Here is a 16750-nt window from a genome sequence, read left to right on the forward strand (position 1 = left end):
AAATAACACAATTCTTGAATAAAAATGAGTAGCTGTGCAAAACTAAAAGTATATTAGAAATTTACAAGAAAAAAACAAACTTAAAAATTGTGATGTTCGGAAACAATAAACTACTAAAAACAGCTCTTTAAACAATAAACTTTTAATTGGATCACTCGATCGTATAACGATATAACTAAACAACAATGTGTTATGTGTCACGTGACAGCTAGCGCTGTACTACAAAAGCGTGTTCAGAACATTCCTCCTTTTTTAGATTTGATATGATATGGGTTATAATATAAAGTCTGTTAAAATGAGCAATATTTAAAACATGGTTATACTAAAAGTTATTTGCGAAACATCAATTATCAATATCATTACTTTGTAGTGTAATTATTAGTATCATAAATCTGTGATGATCATCAAAACAACTGTTCATCAAATCCAATCAAACGTTCAATTATTATTTAAATCTAATCTGTCAGGAGCCTTGCGAATTCTTCCTGATCTGCGAGGTTCCAATTCTGGTGAATTAGCTGTAGTTGTAGGTTTAGGTACAGTATCTGATAAATCATTAGGGTTGATTGAAGATTGTTCCATAGTTGTTTGGTTTGGTGTTAGCTGGTGCGGTAGTATTTCTTCAGTTTGAACTGGTAAGTTGATTGTAGTCTGCTCTGTAATTTCAGGCGGTCTACTAACTTTCTCTTCCGGAAACCGCTTTCGAATGTGGTCGATGTGTCGACGCCATTCACGGCCATCGTCCAAATGTACGTTAAAGGAAACTGGACCTAACTGATGTTGAAGCACACCAGGTAACCATTTTGGTTTACCAGAAAAGTTCACTACCCATACTGAGTCTCCCTCATAAAATGATCTCTCATGCGTTTCTCGTCCTGCTATCATTGTAGCTTGTTTATCCAGTACATGGTTCTCCATATTAGGGCAAACTAAATCAAGTCGCGACCTAGGACGTCTTTTCATTAGTAATTCTGCTGGTGACTGACCAGTAGTTGACTGTGGTGTTAATCTGTATTTTGCCAGGAATCTATATAATCTTGACTCCAAGTCCTCACCTACAGTTTTCTTTAACCCCTCTTTCACAGTTTGCACAGCTCGTTCCGCTAGACCATTACTGGCTGGATGGTATGGTGAGCTACAGATATGTTTAATACCATTATTTTTGCAAAAGGTCTGGAACTCGTGGCTGGTAAAGGGGGTACCATTGTCTGATACTAGACTCCATGGCACACCATGAGTTGCAAAGGTTTGACGTAACTTGATTAAGGTAGCTGATGTTGTGCTTGATGCCATAATGTGTGCATCAATATACTTGCTATGAGCATCAACTATAACTAGTATCATTTTCCCTTCAAACGGGCCTGCGTAATCAATATGTATGCGATACCAGGGTTTCTCTGGCCACTCCCATGGATGCAGATTTGCTTTTGGTGGTGCTTTCCCGTACTGCTGACAAGTAGGGCATCCCCGAACAGTAATTTCTATATCCATGTCAAGATTAGGCCACCAAATATAAATTCTTGCCAATGATTTCATACGTACAATGCCAGGATGGCTTTCATGTAATTCTGACAGTAGTATTTCTCGGCCTTGAGCTGGGATTATCACTCTTGAACCCCAAAGTAAACATCCTTTCTGTGTGGAAAGTTCACTCTTCTTGCGATGGTACATTTTGAATTCTTCTCCCACCCCGGAAGGCCAACCTTGGAGTGTATATTTAAGAACTGCAGACAACAATGGATCTCTTGCTGTCCATTTCGCTATCTGCGGTGCTGTCACTGGAGTATTGTTCAGCAAGTTCATTGAGAGCACAATTTCCTCTGGAACAGGAACAGTAGCTGGCACAGTGGCTAACGGCAGTCTACTGAGACCATCTGCATTGCCGTTTTGGGTACCAGGCTTGACATCTTTGCGCAGAAGATTATTTAGTGGTGCCAAAGCAGTGCTGAGGTTTCGCAAGAATCGATGATAATAATTTATCATACCCAAGTAACTTTTCAGCTCTGAAGTGTTCTTTGGGATAGGTGCCTGTGCCACTGCCTGGACTTTCTCTTTAGTTGGGTGTACCCCTTCAGCATCTAGTTTATGCCCTAGATACACACATGACTCCTGCATAAACGTACACTTTTCTCGCTTTAGGCGTAGTCCTGCATTTTGAAGTCTAGTTAGGACAAGCATTAAGTTTGCGTTGGCTTCTTCCTGCGAAGCTCCTGTCACTAACACATCGTCTAAGTACACTGCAATCTTCGGAATTCCTTGTACGATTTGTTCCATCAAGCGTTGGAATATACCGGGTGCTGATGAGATACCATAACACATCCTGGTGTAAACAAACAACCCATTTGTTGTGTTGATTGTTGTTAGTTTTTGTGACCCCTCGTCAAGCTCAATTTGTTGATAAGCATGACTGAGATCCAACTTGGAGTAGAATTTCCCTCCAGCTAGCTTGGTATAAAGGTCTTCGATGTTTGGAATTGGATATCCACTTTTGCAGCAACGTTAACAGTAAGCTTGTAATCGCCACAAATTCTCACATCCCCATTAGCTTTTAGAACAGGGACAATAGGTGCAGCCCAATCTGCAAATTCTACTGGTTTAATCACCCCTTCTGCTACTAATCTATCCAATTCAGACTCTACTTTAGTGCGTAGTGCATGTGGAACTGGTCTAGCTTTAAAGAATCTGGGTTGTACTTCCTTATCAATCCACAATTTTGCTTTATTACCTTTTAGCGTACCAAGTTCATTTTTGAAAAGCTCTGGAAAGATCTGTGTATAGTCAAGTTTGTCTAGATGATGTACGGTTGCCCAATTTACTTTCATCTGTTGTAGCCAGTCTCTGCCAAGTAAACTTGGACCCTTGCCAGGTACTATCAACAATGGAAGATTGTAACTTTTCTTCTCATAGCACACATTCACCATAGTCTGACCTATTGGTTCGATGATCTCTCCTGAGTATGTTCGTAGCTTCGGTAAGCAATCTGTATTCAAGGTCAGGTTACCTTTCTTTATGTTTCCAAATTGTTCTTCACACATTAGACTTGTTGTCGCTCCTGTGTCAATCTCCATCATTACTGGTACACCATTAAGTGTAACAGCGCACATGTAAGGCTTCACATATTTTCCTAAGGTATCAGATTTAAATAAAGGAAATCCATACTCATCAACATCAATTGTTGCCGCCTTCGCCGATTGTACCGGAATCTCTGTTTCAGTTTGTATCATGTGCATATTATTTGCCGGTGTGGTTGCCTTGCAAACTGAAGCAAAATGGTTTGATCGTTTACATTTATGACATTGTTTTCCCCAGGCTGGGCAAACTTTATCACGCTTCTCCGTACCATGACAACCTCCACATCCTGTGCAACGACGGTTATTTGTTTCTGGCTTTGCTTTATGTTTACCTCCTTGCTTCCCTCCATATTTCGGTTTTCGATGTTGGTAGTACTTCTGCTTGTGTTCTACCACATGTATAGTTTTTTCTGTCTCTACACCTCCCGCCATTGCTTTTGCTTGTACCTGGGTGGCTTCTAGCGTTCGACCAAATGTAAGTAATGCTTTTAGTGTCATGTTTGCTTCACTTAAGCCCTTGTTGCGGACCTTTACAAGTTGACAGCGTTGGATAATTTGCGATTTTATTTCCGCTTCCTTATCCTGGAACTCACAGTTCTTTGCTAGTTGGCACAACCTAGCATAGTATTTGTCCAGCAATTCAGCGGGGTGCTGGGCAGCTTGCCTGAACATGAACACTTCATACTCAACATTACGTTTAGGTGCAAAGTACTATAACATATAATATATACTTGATATTTTATGTTATGTTCCGGACTCCAATAATAATGAAAATACACACTTCAAATTTGTATAGTGGTTTTAGATGTTTTATTCTCACTGCTTTTATATCTACACATGTGCTCGGTCTTAATTATCTTCTTTCTCTGTCGCCCTCTATCGGACGTTATGTCTTGTATATTTGGAGGGTTACATTATTCCCCCTCTCACTGAGAAGTGTCCCACTTCTTCAAATTATAGAATAATTACAGTATTATTCGGAACATTAAATTAGTATTTAGAAATCCATATTATGAATAGTTTGATATAGGTTATTTTAGCAATTGTATATTAAATAACATCAAGTGGACATCTGTGTTAAAGGATTGGTAATTGGTAAACAAAAACGTGTTTGGTAGGTTTGGTGATTGGTAACTTGCTAACTTTATTGGTAGGTGTGGTGATTGGTAAATTGGTAGGTTACTTGGTAACATCTGATTGGTCTCAATCTAAAATAAAAGTCTCTCCGCCAATTCTACATTCTCCACAAAAAAAAAAAAATCTATCACTCTCTGCAACAATAAAAATAAAACTCCAATCATATAATATACGAAAACCGTACATCAGCACCTCTACCTGCAACATATGAACTGCATACGAAACAACATTCATTCAAACTCATTCTCTGTCTAAATAACATACGAACAGCGTACCTTATAAACTGACAATCAATAAAACATACACATACATACTGTATGAACAGCATACAGTACAGGCCATCTTCAAACATAATCAATAAAAACACAATAAACAATCTCAAAATATTCTGGAATAATCAGGCTGATGAAAACATATTTTGACTGTAAATGTAGATCGATGACTGAACAGGAACAGGAGGAGGCCCCCAACCACTAACTAAAAACCTGGATAAAACAAATCTATTCTACTGTAACAAACACTTGTGCAAAAAAAAATTACGCGCGCGCACGGCAAAATCATACCCTCTGCGTATATCTTGTCCTTATCTGCATCCGCGCAAAAAAAAAATGAATAAAGAAATAAACAAATAAATAAATAAAACTGTAGAGTAACCGTTACTCTAAAAAACGTTTCGGTAATTTAACAACTCTACCACATCTTGTGGTTTCAGGAACAGAGCGATGCATTTGTTTGGTATCCTGTTGAATATGAGGTAAAACCAAAAATTCTCTTCTTTTGATGTAGCCATTGCTAACAATTAAAAATGCAACGTGTGTCCATGTACAGTATAAATGAACAGGATCTTACACACATGGTTATGGCTGGGCAAGTATAAACACGTCGATCGTTTTTAATCTTACACAGTACTCGAATAATTAATGTCTGTATGTAACTGCAGTAACAAGATGATCGAAGTATGAATGAAATCATATACTGTACCGTTAATTGTAGACAATCCGAAATAAATAAAATGAAATTCTGACAAGAGTATACTATCCGTACGGCGTATCGGAACGGCTCCACAGACAGCGAACGTACGGCGTAGTCCGTGCTGTGTTGTGTGGCGTGAATGTTTGGAGTCAGGCTACAGCGATTCGATGTAGTCTTGCCGATGTAAATTACAAGAAAACTGGTCACGACACCAATATAACATATAATATATACTTGATATTTTATGTTATGTTCCGGACTCCAATAATAATGAAAATACACACTTCAAATTTGTATAGTGGTTTTAGATGTTTTATTCTCACTGCTTTTATATCTACACATGTGCTCGGTCTTATTTATCTTCTTTCTCTGTCGCCTTCTATCGGACGTTATGTCTTGTATATTTGGAGGGTTACAGTACGTTGTCAATTTTTCTTTTGTTTCTAGATAAGTTTCGTTCCCCGTCGTGTGAGTTTCACTTATTTCAAACACATCCTCTCCTCCTAGGTGGAGTAACATTGCTCGTTTCCGTCCGTCATCGGTAATTGCCTTAGCAATGAGAAAATTATCAAAACGCTTAAGCCAGCGTTCCCACCTAGTTGGTGCCGTTTCCGTGGGTTCAGATTTGAACGGTAAAATAGAAGACTTAATGTCCATTGCTGTTTAATAATGGTCGTATAATAGTACTGAAAACTCACGTATATAGTAGGCGGTCGTTAGCCTACGGTGGTTGCTAAGTGTGAATGTGATGCGCGTCCTCGCCGGTACCGCAATGCAATTACTTCGCTGATCGGTGATATTAATTCTAGGCCTACTTGCTGATGGCCTAAAATATTGCCTTGTAGCCCAAGTAAGTAATGATTTTCTGAAGGTTCTTTGTATATTGAGTAAAATCCTCGTCGCCAATTATGTGATGTTCGGAAACAATAAACTACTAAAAACAGCTCTTTAAACAATAAACTTTTAATTGGATCACTCGATCGTATAACGATATAACTAAACAACAACGTGTTATGTGTCACGTGACAGCTAGCGCTGTACTACAAAAGCGTGTTCAGAACAAAAATTGTGTAACTACCCTAATTTGGGGTGTCACGAAAGCTCAGACCACGAAAGCTCAGACCCCCTAAGACCTAAGATCACGAAAGCTAAGACCCAACACCTAAGATTACAAATACTAAGATATACTACAGCTTAAAAACAATACTTGTTTATCCATACATAATTTTAAACACAGTAGGTTTCATTTATTACCATAAATATAATTTAATACTACCGCAAAACATAGATAAACTCACATTATTTTCGCCCGTTGAGTAAATGTATATTTTTTCTTTACAACAAACAAACTTGACGGGTTGTTTGTTGGTATATATTTACTCCATTGTGTTGGTTCAGAGGATGTTTTTCTTACGCACCTGCCTTTCTTGTATTTTGACTCCAAATTTGTTGACTAACTTTATCCTGAACACCACACATTAAAATTAGGACTTATAAGTACTTTCAGAAGGAGAAACACATAATAACAAATAAATAAATCCTTTAAATTGATGATTTTACAGATGTGTTTCTTTGTATACTGTAATGTAACTGACCTCAAGCTCCCCATGCTCAATGTTTTTGTTTCTATGGAGCGCCAAAAGAGCAACAATAATAGTACAAGTATAAAAACAGAAAGAAAACGAAACAAAAAAACTTATCATGATTTTTAAATTAAAATTTATTTGCCAGTATTTATTTCTTCGTACTTGCATGATTATACTATTATCATTACAATTTTAATTTTACATTGTTCCATCCACACTGTAGATGGACTCCACAGAGTTTTCAGCCCTCTATATAATTTTTGCTCTTATGACGTTCCATAGAAACAAAAACATTGAACATGGCCCATGGGGTAGGCCTACTGTACTGTAGGCTAGTCATTTTGTGTGTGAGAAAAACGTCTGTAAAATCATCAATTTAAAAATGTATTTGTTACTTTTTATGTGATTCTTTTTCATGAAAGTGCCAATTCTAAGGTGTGGTATTCAGAATAAATGCTAGGAGTTAAAATACAAGGGGGTAGTAACAAAGTGCGAGGCAGCGAGGCACGCGAGGCAGGGAAGGCATGCGAGGCAAGTCAGAAATTTATGCGAGGCATCGTTTTACCATCATCAAAAAATGCGAGGCATCATTTTATCATTTCTCAAAATTGCAAGGCAGGAAATCACCGAAATTGAAGTAGCCTAGGCCTAGGCCCGCTAGGCTAGTTTCCTTTTGCACCTGCCTTGTATTTTAACCAACTTTATCCTGAATACCACAGCTTAGAATTAGTAGGCCTACTTTAATGAAGAAAAATCACATAAAAGTAACAATAAATCCATTAAATTGGTGATTTTACAGACGTTGTTTTTCTCGCATTTCGCACACTCAATGTTCAATATTTTGGTTTCTATGGAACGCCAAAAGAGCAAAATTAATTAGAGGGCTAAAAACTCCATTTATATTTAACGCATTATTTGGTGAAAATCAAGTACAATTTCAATAGATTTTGTCACTGTCAGTAAGGAAAAATGTTACTGTTGATAATGTACACGGTTTCGTTAACCTTTTAAAGAATAAAATAGAAAAATTCATCATAATATCCTTAGTAGGATGTCCTAGATCTAGACTAGGTAGTGATGTTGATTTAGGATCGATTATTATTCTTTGAAAACAGAACAGTATCAGCAGTAACATATTACAGCATTTTTATTGACAAATTAACAAATATATTGAAATAAAACGTGTTTTTCACCAATAAATGCATGAGAAATTGACGCATTCCACTGAGTTTTAGTCCTCTATTATCGTTGCTCTTTTGGCGCTCCATAGAAACAAAAATATTGAACATTGAATAAGTGAAATTCGCGAACAGTGTGCGAGAAACACGCCTGTAAAATCATTAATTTAAGGATTTATTTGTTACTTTTTATGTGATTCTTTCATTAAAGTACTCATGAGGTATACCTCTAAGGTGTGGTATTCACACGATAAAGTTAGTTATCAAATTTGGAGTAAAAATACAAGCGAAGGAAACTAGCGCCAGGTTTATTAGTACGTACATGGACAACAATAAATAAAAATCGTTCGTAATATACCTAGCTTACTAAAACAGGAATAGTGTATCATTATTAAATATTACACCAATTATTATTATATCAAAATTGATTAAATTATTTTCTACATAGGCCTCTTATCTAGGTTAGGGCTAAGCATATTAGCTAAAGTTTAATTTTAGGCCTAGTATTACAATTGTCGGACGTAAGTCTTTTTTCACACGCGCTCCAGAATTCTGTCGCAATTTTTTTCTTTGCGGCATGTTATTGGATCGCCATATCAGTTACCTTTTATTCACCGCCAGTTATTGAACTTGTCCTGGCAATCGCTGTTCACATTATTTGCGAGAGAGGTACACGTGTTGTTCCTAGAGAATGGAAGGTCAAAAATGTCTTTGGCACGCCGCTCAGAGAGAAGTCTGTGCGTTGCTGCTGAAACCACGTGCTATAGGAGGGGAATGCACCACAATAATCCTCTGAGCTGAGGGCTGAATCATTCCGCTACCTGCTAAATAGTAAAGAGGGATTTTCCATCTCTCGGGTCTACCGGATCTAGGCGCAGGGGTGTGACAAAATATTATTTTCACTCTGCTATGTTCGAGAGACATGTGAGTGAACACGCTCGAAATGCCAACAAACATTGCAGTCATTTGATGAGTGTGTCGCTATAACAATTATTGTTTATCGAAAGTTGAAGACTGTCGTTCAGATTTTTGAACCGTAGTTTGGGCACTTTTGTAAAAGTAAAATTTGACACGATATGACTTGAATGAAAAAACAATCGTTACATAAAAATAAACAACATGATGAGTGTATACACGAATCTATTTAGATACGCTTGTATCGATTGATTATTAGGCCTATAATATAGCATAATAGCACGTTAAGATATGCCTCGCACCTTTTTGAAATTGTAAACTATATGCCTCGCATGCCTCGCACTTTTGGAAATGATAAAATGATGCCTCGCACAAATATTTGGCATGCCCCGCATGCCTCGCTGCCTCGCACTTTGTCAACACTCAATACAAGGCAGGTGCGAAAGATAAATATTTGTAATCTTAGGTGTTGGGTCTTAGCTTTCGTGATCTTAGGTCTTAGGGGGTCTGAGCTTTCGTGGTCTGAGCTTTCGTGACACCCCCCTAATTTGTTTGTATATACCTGAGCCTAATAATAACCTACTTCAGGGTGATTGTGGCTACCATGCCAATGTATATTTACACAAAGTTCAATATGATGTTCAACCATGAAATTGCCAAGCGACTTTGTGGTTAGTATGAAACGCCAAAGAAGTATTAAATCAGATTTTATTTATTATTTAATTATTAGTAATACTGTACAGGTAAACATGTGCACCCCTTTTGAAGAGTGGAAAACAAAGATATCACTGTAACCTTAAAAAGCTGCTTAAAAACACCTTCCTTACAATTTGTGACGTTTTGTAAAAATAATACATATATATTACTTTAAAAACATTAAACCAGGTCATTCCTTGTCCTAAATGTACGTTTTATGGTAAATTATGATAAAAAGTGAGAAACAATGCACTACCTAAGTAGCTCGCGGCGACTGACCTCTCGTGGACGGTCTTTAGGCCTAGCCTAGCTAGGCTTAGTTTTGTAGGTCTAGCTGGTAAACATCGATAACGTACGAACATCGTACGCTAGCTATATACCTAGCCTGACGTTGTATAGTTGCTGCATTAATTGTCTTTCTATTTTTGCCAGACTCTGTTAATACAATAAATTGGGGAAAACCGGGTATTTTCGCTGAAAAGTTAGGAGTCTTTCATTTGTTTTGGCCTCACGATCGATCGAAAAGTGGTGGGTGAATTACAGAAGAAAAACAGAAATCAAAGATACTATAGCGCCACGAAGTGGCGCAAGATAGGGAAGTCCTATCTCTTATACACTGCGCATGAGTGAAATTCCATGGGCAGCCATTCCGGCAAGCAAGTTACGCGATCACATACCCCGGAAGTGTATAATAAACCATTGAACCACATTCACGTGTGACGTGTTATTGTTTGTTCGGGAAGTTTTCTCGTGTTGTATTGGGTAAATTGTAGTGGTAAGTTTTTAGAATATATATTTTTTTGTTAGTAAACATTAACAAAATTATTAAATTGTTGTTTAAATTTAGTTCAGGCAGGCGTTTCTGCGCAATCCGATCTAGGGCCTAGATAGTAGTAGGCCTAGTAGGCATATTTAATGCCTAATACTAGGCCTAGTTTAGTTAGTATGATTAATAAAAAAAAGTCTGGGAGGATGAATGATATTGATTGGCGTCTTGATAGATGGATCAAACAAGGCTTGGATGGATGGAAGATTAAGAAAAAAACTGAAGCTGTTCGGGAATTAGGAGTTTTTAATAAACATGTACAAGACAATATAGCGTTTTATTAATAATAACATTAACAGAAATAATTAAATGTAATGAAATAAAAAATCGTGAGGATGTTATTGTTTGTTTTTTTTTATTTAATAAATTTAAATTATAAATTTGATCCTCATATTTATTTTGTTCTTCATCTTTATTTGAAAAATATTTAGTTAATTAATGTAAACATTTTTGAATACTTACAATATTAATAAATAGTAGGCTATTGACTTTTGTTTTGAATTTAAAAATGTATAGTATTTTAAAATACTATAATAACATAAGTAATCAAATGATTATGTAACAGTTCGAAAAGTGACCAAATAATTTAATGATATATTTTTCCCTATTTCAGAAAGATGTCTGTCATCATACTGTAAAATTGAGAAGATAGATGATTGAGTGCAAAGTGGTATTTTACACAAGAATTAATACAAAGGCCAATAGTAATAATAGTAATAATAGTTTATATTTTTGATTCTTGAAAAGGAGCAGTATCCTATGGGATTACAAATAAACTCACTATTTTCACACACCTCATACTTTAAAGTGAAAGGAAATAACCAGAATTCAGTTATTATCAGTACTGTTGTTTAGGCCTATCGGCTTCTTTTGTAATACAAGAAATCAAAATAATAGAATTTTCCTTGTATTTAAGAAGGCTAAAACCATACATTCGTAATTTATTTATTGAGTGTATTTAATTATTCCATCATTATTTATTAATATTGTATAAAGTGAGATTTTTCAGTATTTTTATTGCATTTTAATCCTGTCTGTAATATTGAAAGTTGAGCTAATAAAAGTGGGTTGAAAAGAACAAATTATGATTATGAATTTTTAAAATTAATATTTAATACTTTTACCTTTTTGAAATTAAAAAAATGTAACAATTGTTTTTGTATCTAGTAATGTATGTACAGTATACTACAGTTGTGGCAGATCGTAGTAAAATTCCCCTTGCAATGAAATAACTTTGTAGGCCTGAAGCACACAAAATAGAAAGAGAGGGTCCGAACAGGGGAAAGAACATCCCCCTGCCTATCAATTTAAAAAAAGAAAAATTAAAAAGACAGTTTTGGACAATATATTTGGCAATTATTACAATTCATCTCCAAAAAATGCTTCTCTCGCACATAAACTAAGCCATCATCCCAGCCTAGGCCAAACGCGGCCGACCTTGGGCGTGAAGTGCGTAGCATCGCGCTGCGCCCCGCGACACTATTTATAACTATGCCTCAACCGACTGCCTACAAAATTCGTCCTCCATACAGTCAGTGTTTATTCTGTAGCCGTTTGAGGTTGGACAGTGATATACGCATATGTAATTGTAATATCAAATGGAGTAAATTTATATAATCGAATTTTATATAGATGTTCTTTCATTTTGACGCGAAAGATAAAATAAAGTCGTACTATTTATCGCGTAGATGTAAATCCTATTTGTTTACATTGATTTGGTGGCGTGCCGCATTGCCTACTGGGTAATCCGCTTGCCGGAATGGCTGCCCATGCAATTATCATTTTTCGAGCGTCAGTTCCATATCTTGCGCCACTACGTGGCGCTATACGATCTTTGAAAGAAATATCAATCCGCGCGCAATGCATTTTGGGATTTATAGCGGGCCGCTATAATTATTAGAATCAACTTATTTTTCACATTTTTAACCATTTAAAGACGAAAAAAGTTATCGTAATAGGACCAAATAGTATTATTTTTACATTAAATATAGTTTGTGATCTTAAAATAGATCTAAAAAACGTAGGGAAGGTGTCTTTGGCGGGGTCTTTGGTCAATGGTTCAGGATATTTAGTATTCCATGCAAATTATAATGTCCATGTGCGTATCACTTCGTATATATGATTATTTATTATGAGTACAGTATTTATGCACACCAATGTTTATTCCTATATTCATTTCGGTATACTGGGACATCAGCTCATTAATGTTGTATCGCATTTATGATTTTATAAAAAAAATAATAAATTCTTGATTGTTTAATGTTTGTTTTTGTTTCATTTTCAGAGATACTAAGGACGATGCAAATAAAGTAAATAACTATTATTACAGTAAATCAACAATAAAATCAGTGGTGGCGCCAGCGGGGGGGGGGGGGCTACGGGGGCTCTAGCCCCCTCGTCGGGGAGCCTAGGGCCCCCCCCCACGGGTACTTTTTGTCGGGGAATATAATATACAGTAAAAAACGTTCGCGTTCACTTCATATAGCTTCAGCGCCTAGAAAACCACGACGTTCCATTGACCGTGAGAGTACGTCAGAGTGATATTATGCACTTTATGTATTCATTATTGCCAGCGATCTAACTTACTACTAAACATTAGCTAGGTACGCACTTGTCTGGCGGTATCCCTTTGTACGAATCGTTCAACGTTGGGTCGAGACGCGTGATATCAAGTTTCATCCAGGGACCAAAATGTGCAATGTAGTTATTTTCCAGGCGAAGTTTACCGACGGTTACCGAAGGGAACACGTGTACTTTTTGTCGGGGAATATAATATACAGTAAAAAGCGTTCGCGTTCACTTCGTAGCTAGCTTCAGCGCCTGAAAACCGCGACGTTTCATTGACCGTGAGAGTACGTCAGAGTGATATTATGCACTTTATATGCATTCATTATTGCCAGCGATCTAACTTACTACTAAACAATAGCTAGGTACGCACTTGTCTGGCGGTATCCCTTTGTACGAATCGTTCAACGTTGGGTCGAGACGCGTGATATCAAGTTTCATCCAGGGACCAAAATGTGTAATGTGTTATTTTCCAGGCGAAGTTTACCGACGGTTAAGTTACGTCGTGTACTGCGTCGACGTACGCTACACTACAGCAAAAACGAATTATGTTAATTGTTCGTTTGTTCACCAATTTTTTAATTTACAAGTAACCTTCTCTGTACCGTGGGGCACCTAAATCCATTACTAAACAAAAAAACATGCCATTTTCGCTTAGCCAATATTATATTATAGCTATAGTTATTACATTTTCAATATCCTGTATGTCATGAATTTCTCACCACTCGGAAGTCCAGATGGTACGCATGGGGTACGCATGCATACACCTGGGAGGAATAAACTTATTTCCCCGACTGAAAAAGGTCTACGCTTGCGTTTTTTAAGCCTCTAGGCCTGATGTTTCCAAAGTATAAAATGCAATTTTTTGAAGACCTGCAGCTCTAGTTTTAAACATTTTCTTAGCTCAGCCCCTACAATAAAGCTGGTCATATTTCGAAGAACAAGAAGTACATTTTCCGGGACCTAACATCTCTATTTTTCAAACATTTCTTAGCTCAGTCACAACCATGATAGGAACTTATATATTTTTTTTCATGTTTTGAAGTATAATAAGTCCAATTTCCGGGACCTCCAACTCTATTTTTCTAAATTTTCTTTGAACTTTTATTTTTTAAATTGAAAAATATGGATTGAAACAGTCATCGCGCATCGTTTTTTTGCACGCAGTATTTTATTTATGCATTATAAAAAATGGCTACCCTAAATCTGATTAAAAAGACCTCAAATGACGCTAGAACGCGTTGCTTCCGGGGGCTTTTCCCCCTGGACCCCCACCGGGGGCCCTTGGCGGCCCCCTGGCCCCCAGCCTAGTGATGCTCGCTTCGCTCGCATAGCCCCCTCGTCTGGGAATGTAGCCCCGTGTCGGGAAGATCCTGGCGCCACCCCTGAATTAAATATGTTATTAAATGACTGGTATTTAAAATGATATATAATAATTATATATATTAGTTTTACAAAACGTCAAAAAATTGCAGGTCTCTTTAAGTATTTAAATATATTGTAATGATATATAATAATTATATATATTAGTTTTACAAAACGTCAAAAAATTGCAGGTCTCTTTAAGTATTTAAATATATTGTTGTAGATAATGCTAACATCGATTTGAATAACAAGAAAATAGACTTCCTTGTGTAAATTTATATCAAATTAGTAGAAGATATGTCACACCAAAAACACTACTAGTACAGTAGTATAGGTAGTAGCTAGTAGGGCATCATAAAATAACTACTTTACTAAAAAAAGAACATTTTATCATTTTAGTAACTCACCTTAATCTTTTTGGGGTTGTATAGAGAAAATTAGTACATGTTTCCTCCTAATGAAAGGGTCAGTCATATACATTAAGGCGATATAAGGTGTGGCTGCAGACAAGCATATTGATGTTATTCAATTTTATGATGCCTGAAAATCACTCAGGCATGACCTTAGTTATAACATCACTAACTGTACTGTATTAGACCTCAATTATGAAACGCCAAAGAAGTATTATTCCCTATTAAAACTACGAAAGCCCAGTAGGGCCAAAAAAATTACTTTCAGAAATGCAAAATAACGACTTAATCAAAATCGAATCAAAATAATAATTCAAAATTCCAAATCAATTAAGTAATTCGAAATAACGAATTATTAATTCAAAAAATTTGAATTATTAATTCGAAATTTGAATTAATATAATTTGAAATTTCAAATTATTAATTCGTTATTTCGGAATAATTAATATGAAATAATGGATTAAATATCCGCGCGCGATGTATGTTTGGATTTATTTTGGGCCGCTTAAATTATTAGAATTTACTTATTTAGAATTTGTCACACTTTTTAACCGTTAATAGACGAATTTTTTACAATTATCTCAATAATTTATTTTAATTAGGTAAAAAAAATGTATGTCTAGCCAACGCGTTCTATCCAATCAGTCTGTATCCAATTAAAGTTTATGCTATCATTCTAAATTAAAGAAAAGGTATATCGAGGTACAGCCAATGAATAATGCGTTCTATCCAATGAATGCTTTTAATCTGTACCATGATTAAACAGTCATGGTTACAAGCATTTTATAAATTTTGTTTTATTTTTTATTTTATTCTCATTCTAGGCAAATTGCCACAAGTGAATTAATTCACTATCTTTCTCAAAGGTGGCAATCACGTTTACAAGACAAACATATACACAAGATGTTTACATAAACAAAGACTTATAATTAATAAGTCTGATATCAATTGTACTGTATTGTTAATAATAGAATGATCAAATAGTATGAAACGCCAAAGAATTAAAAAGAATTGATTCCAGGCAATCAAGTACGTTTTCAGTACCAGTAATAAAAAAGTTCCCTAAAAGAGATCCATACATATACAAAATTTTCCCCAACTAGTAATATCATAATTTTAATTTCTTTTTTTTTCATATTTTACTTTCTATATTAAAAAAAAATTAAATTGTGCAACACAGAATTTATGGTTTGAAAAAACCAAATTAAAATTACTTATTTCTGTTGATACAACCTAAATACATTAGGTTTTTAAGTTCAGGTTTAGACAAATACTGGAACATTTAATGGTATATATGTTTCAGTAACTGAAAAAATTAGATTCATCATTAATTTATACCATAGTTCATTTTAGTTAGTATTTGATTTGAAAAATTATTATAAATATTCGCTTTTATAATCATAATTTTCAAGAAAGAACATAAAGTTCTTTAATAATTTTCTTTTTATCTAATGCTAGTTAAAAAACTAAAATTTAAATTGTATATTTTATTTTTATTTTATTTTATTCAAACTCATTCAACAGCGGGAAACCCGCCCCTTACAGAATGGAATAAACTATACCATATAAAAATATATATAAATCTTAAAATCTAACAATACAAAGTTATACAATTTTACTAATTTTATTACAAAAACAATTATAACGGTCAAAAAAGAGATCAATAGAATTATCTTTAACAACACAATTATTAAAAAGAAGACAAATACGTGAAATAAATCCATTCTTGGTAACATTAACACGACAATACGGCACATAAAGAAGATTACATTTGGAATTACGAGTACGAGGAAAACAAGGAGTTAAAATTACAATTGAAACGGGAATTCATACATTTATACAAAAACTGAAGATCGAACATAGAACGACGAGAGACAAGCGAAGGAAGAGAGACAGACAAAGGAGGACAGTGACAAGTAGAATACACAAAACGAACAAAACGATCTTGGACTCTTTGAAGACGGGTACTATGAACAGACGAAAACGAATTAGACACAACACTACAGTATTCAAGATGGGGACGGACAAG

The sequence above is a fragment of the Antedon mediterranea genome, chromosome 1 (assembly GCF_964355755.1).
Source record: "Antedon mediterranea chromosome 1, ecAntMedi1.1, whole genome shotgun sequence".
Classification (NCBI taxonomy): domain Eukaryota; kingdom Metazoa; phylum Echinodermata; class Crinoidea; order Comatulida; family Antedonidae; genus Antedon; species Antedon mediterranea.